The sequence below is a fragment of the Carex rostrata genome, chromosome 25 (assembly GCF_964058835.1).
Source record: "Carex rostrata chromosome 25, lpCarRost1.2, whole genome shotgun sequence".
NCBI lineage: Eukaryota > Viridiplantae > Streptophyta > Magnoliopsida > Poales > Cyperaceae > Carex > Carex rostrata.
In genome coordinates, this window is record NC_135942.1 from 5,443,209 (window position 1) to 5,449,208 (window position 6,000).

Sequence of the window (6,000 nt, forward strand, 5' to 3'; positions counted from 1 at the left end):
GGGCCTCAGAGACATATCAACTATCAAGAACAATCCAACTTTTCCTTAGATTTGTCTTGGTAGGAACTTTTATTCTTCAAAGCTGTGATAATTATTTGGACAAATTACTTCAAGACTTGTTCAAAATTAGAGCAAATTATTTAAAGACGGCTAATGCAATTCTCGCTTTTGAGGTGTTCAAATAAGTGGTACTCAAATTAATTTTAGTATGTTTGGTTGTAATATTAGAATAGCTAGAATAGCAAAATTGGTGTTTGTCTTATTAGAATAGTTTGTTTCAACTTTTTATAAGAATATCTTGTTCTAATAAAACAAACAAGTTTGATTCTCTATTTTAACTATTCTAATCCAACCAAACACCGAAGAGCTTATTTCAAATAGCTTGTTCTCAAGAATAGCCTATTCTCATTGCAACCAAACATGAGTTAAAAATTTGTAATATAGTGACAAATAACAATAAGAATCAATTTGTAAAATCTAACTATAAGAATCAATTTGTAATATAGTGACAAATAACAATATTTTCCGTATAAAAAAAGAACATGAATTAAAAATTCAGATATATAAAAATAATTAAAATTTAGAAGACACGAAATAACAATAAAGTCCGATTTGACACGAAATCGATTAAAAATTGGCCTTTAATCATAATGAAGAGAAATGACAAGATCATAAAAATCTCATTGGGCATATATACTCTTCTATTACCTAAAAATAAAAGAAAATTTTCAATATTTTAGGTCATTTTTTGTCATCTTTCATAATAAAAAAAAATAAAAAAAATAAAAAAATAGTAAAAATTAGTATTCTATAAGTTTATTATATAACCAATTTATTGAACTACTTAAATCGAAATTTGAAATTTATACGATATATTTTTGAGGCCGCAGCACGGATGACGTTATGCTATCCATAGCACCCAAGCCTTACTCATATGTATCATCTGGTCATGATGCAGTTTTTTTTTTTTTTTTTTTTTTTTTGTGAGGCTATTATCATGTGTTTTTGTACTCGGACTCAATTGTGTAATTTGTACTCACTTATGAATTATAATAAATCAACAAACCGTTTTGGATGCCAAAAAGTTGATATATTAATTAGATTCGCTTATTCATACCTAGCATATGGTTTTGAGCTATCATGCTAACTAATAATTATAAGCTTGACCATTTCGAACCTTTAAAAAGGTGAATTAATGTAATATATATAGTCTAACTACGCCTACGCGCATCTAATTAACTAAATACAATAATGGAAGTGATCATGAAACTACTTTAATAGACTATGATTAATTAGATTCCTTCATTCAATTTACTAGTTAATTATTAATATTGGTTACTATGACAAAATACATTCATATTTGGATTTACTGATCACAGAAAGTTAATTACCATTAGCGATTTGGATGGGACCTAGAATAGCTAGAATAGTGAAATTTGAGAAAAGAGAAAAAATAATAATTTTTAGATTAGTGTGAAATTGGTGCTACTCGATCGGATTAGTAAATATGTTGTTTGGATTGTACATTTGGAATAGTGAATAGCTGTGATTGATAAAAAATAGTGTTAACAATGAGGTAATTAAAAAGAAAGATAGGCAAGTGGGGTCTCAAACGAATTGTCACGACATGGAGATAATAGAAATGATGTCAATTTTATTATTTTGGGACTGTGTTTGCGGAAATCCGAGAAAAAATCATTTTTCCATCTCTCTTCACACTTTCTGAATAGTAGCTATTCTAATATTTACAAGGAATAAAGAATAGCAGCTATTCTAGTTATTTCGAATAGCAAAAATGTTATTTGAATGTACATTATTATTTTGAATAGCTTATATTCTAAAATAGCTAATATTATTGACACATTCAAACATATCCCAAGAGAATATCCATTAGCAATATTCCTACTATCTTTCTTTGTCTTTGCATAATCTAGCAATACACAACATACTTGATCAATAAAGAAAGATACAAGAGAGAATATTATAATAAAATAAAATATACAACTTAAAAGGAATGTCCAATTTAGTCGGATGACTTGACCGTTTTTTACAGTACTGATAATAAATAATGTCCACGCTAGTATAGTCACAAGATTCGCGAATTAGTATAGTCACAAGATTCGCGAATTAAATTTGAATAATTTATTTTTTGGAGATGCCGAATTGAATACTGAATTATTTAGTTACCAAATAATTAGCGAATTTTGCGATTTTTTTCCGAATTATTCGCGAATTTTTCCCGAAATTTTCTCAAAACATTCTTTTTTTTTGTTTTTTTTTCTCTTGCAGGATTGAGATCTTTGGTCCGGATAATTCCGAATCATTCTCGAATTATATCAGAATTATTCCCGAATCACAAAGTTTTGACCTCGCCAAACCAAACCCGAATAATTCATTTGTCACTAGATATGAAAAAATGGGAGTATATGGACATAATTGGCGCATTATTCAGGAAACAAAGGATCTGTAGACAATAATAGTTGTCTAGCAGCTAGCATATGTGGTCCTTATTAGTCTTTTCAATTTGATTAGTCCAATCATAGCCGTTCAGCTTAAAATTTTATAAAGCAACCAACGATCGTGAAAGTCCTTTGGCTAGGGTGTCTTGGGTGTGACACCTTCGACCTTTTTGTCTCTTGTTTTTTTTCAATTAAATTTTTAAGGTATGAATAATTTTACTATAAATTTATTTTTATGATTCCTTAGTTTCTGTAGTGTATATATTTTAATAATATTAGTTAAATTATACATAAAAGTTATAGTTGTGTTGTAATTATTTATTAAGAGAATGTAATAAATTTGAATCGATATAAAATATATTTGAGGAGGGTTCAAATACCTCCATCATGTTCTATTTTTTTTTTTTTAAACTTGAATTTAAATCTTCAAAGTCAAAATAAAACCGTTAGATACGATCTACATCATTTTATCTATGCACATATAAAAAATTATGATATTTCAATTTTGTTGTGTTTATCATCAAGAGCTTGTAAAAATGTAGTGATGTGGATAATTTCTAGAATTTTATTTTTTCAACTAATTGATTTCACATTAAAACAAATTGAAATGTGATAATTTTAAGATTACGTAGTGAAACTCATATATATCACATCTAACAGTTTTATTTTGATATTTATGTTTTAAATTTTGAGTTTTTAAAGTTTTAAAATTAGAGGCTTGGTGGAGACAAAAAAAAATAGATGCATGTGAACCCTCCTCAAGATATTTAATTAGCCTTAAATTGTACAATTTAAATAACACTGGAGTTTTAATAGTTTTATTATGAATTAATAAATCAATTCCAATTGACTTAACTTTAATACATGCACTATTTAAATAATTAAAAACACACTACAATATTATTTAAATAATATATATATATATATATATATATATATATATATAGAGATGGGCTATGGTGCATTGCAATGCATGGACCCTTTTATGCATTGCACTCTAAATCATGGATTTAAAGTTCAAACGACCAATCCGAACCATTCATCTTGTTCTTCATATTAATATGTGCTTGGGGACCAAATTTTACATTTTTTGGAATTTTATTACTATTTATTAAGCAATTTTGAAAGTTGCTGATCTGATGGTCCAGAAAATTTTACTGTTTTTTACTGTTCACAGCAAAACAGCAATTTTCAAAAATGCTTAATAAATAGTAAAAATATTCCAAAAAATGTAAAATTTGGTCTCCAAGCACATTTCTATATGGATTAAATATCTAACGGTTCGGATCGGTCGTTTGGACTTTAAATCCGTGATTATAGTGCAATGCATAAGGGGGTTCATGCATTGCAATGCACCATAGCCCATCTCTATATATATATATATATATATATATATATATATATATATATATATATATATAGAGGTTGGCTAAGATCAAAGTGGTAGTTCCTGAGCTTTGATGCTACCAATTCGTTTTTCAATTTTCAAAGTTCAAAACATCAATCCGAACCGTTCAAGTTGTTCTACATATTAAATTGTGCTTGGAGACCAAATTTTACATTTTTCTGAATTTTTTTACTATTTATTAAGCCACTTTGAAAACAGCTGATCCAACGGTGGCTTCTGATTTTACTGTTTTGTTAAGCCACCGTTGGATCAGCGATTTTAAAAGTGAATTAATAAATAGTAAAAAAATTCAGAAAAATATAAAATTTGGTCTCCAAACACATTTTAATATGGAGAACAACTTGACCGGTTCGGATCGACGTTTTGAACTTTGAAAATTGAAAAACAAATTGGTAGCACCAAAGCTCAAGAACTACCACTTTGATCTTAGCCAACCTCTATATATATATAGAGAGAGAGAGATGGGCTATGGTGCATTGCAATGCATGGAGGAGTTTGTGCATTGGACCATAAATCTAAAATTCAAAATCCAAATGGCCGATCCAAACCGTTCATATTGTTCTCCATATTAATATGTGCTTGGAGACCAAATTTTACATTTTTCTGAATTTGTTTACTATTTATTAAGTATTTTACAAAATTGTTGATCCAACGGTGACTGCTGATTTTACTGTTTTGTTAAGCCACCGTTGGATCAACAATTTTGTAAAATACTTAATAAATAGTAAAAAAATTCAAAAAAATGTAAAATTTGGTCTCCAAGCACATATTAATATGGAGAACAAGATGAACGGTTTGGATCGGCCATTTGGATTTTGAATTTTAGATTTATGGTCCAATGCACAAACTCCTCCATGCATTGCAATGCACCATAGCCCATCTCTCTCTCTCTCTCTATATATATATATTAAAATGTACCATAAAAGTTGGTTGTGCCATAAAAAAAATTGATGTATGTTAGAATTAATCTTTATTTATTTTATATTTAAATATGTTCTATATCTAGTTTATTTTCGAAATATATATACTAGATATAAATATTTAGCTAGCTAGTTCTCATTAATACTAATTTCGTTACTTTAAACATATACTTACCGAAAAATTAATCATGTGATTGTGTATGTTTATCATTAAATTTCATGAAACTCAATTGAGTTTCTAAATAACTATTAATCACTTTTTAGAAATTAAGGTCTCTAAAGTTTCTGACTCTCACATCCTTCAAATTAATTTTAGAGTTTCTATTAAGCTACGTCAGTAACAAAATAAAAAAGAGAAATAATTTGAGCCAATAAGTCAGCATGGAGTTTATAAACAGTTTTTTAATAAGAAACTTTATTGTGAAACTGAATTAAAAATTACCACATTAAATTAGAAACTCTAATAGTTTCATGGATGTGGATGCCTAAAAAAAATTATCATTGTAATATTTTTAGATAACATTTAATAGCTTTCTTCAATACTAGAGTTGTATTTTCAAAATAATAATATATATTACAGAGCTATCAATCCGGTGGGGGCCGGTCAAGACAACAAAAATAGACCCCGGCAAAATACTCGCCACTCGACAACGCACCATCACAATTTTATTTTTTACTGTTTCTATCTCACTGCATTCTATATTTGTAGACTACAATTATATATGGTGAAGTACATACGTAGGTGCAAACTCCCTTGGCATCATTCATGCAGAAGAAGCTTGATTGAAATGAATAAACAGTATATATATGTTAGTATGCATGTCATTGTATGAAACTATGAATGTCAAAACTAATTAACATTGCTAATTAACATGTGTTAATTGACTGTGTAATTATACGTGTGCAGGGAAATTAATTAGTCCTAATAAATACTGAGAAAAAAAAAATATGTTTATTGTTTTTGATGGGTACATTAAACGACGTCAAATCAACGAATCTGATCAAGTTATATCTCTATTCTTATATTAAGCATGTAGGTGTTATAATCCGTCAACGTTTTTAATTAAAAGATAAAATTTCGGATTAAATATCAACTTTCGGATCAAATATTATGAATTTATATATATTTTTTTAATGTTTTTTACATGTAGAAGTCTAATTAAATTTATTTAGACATGTACTCGTCACATATACTCTTCGTATGTAAATTGTA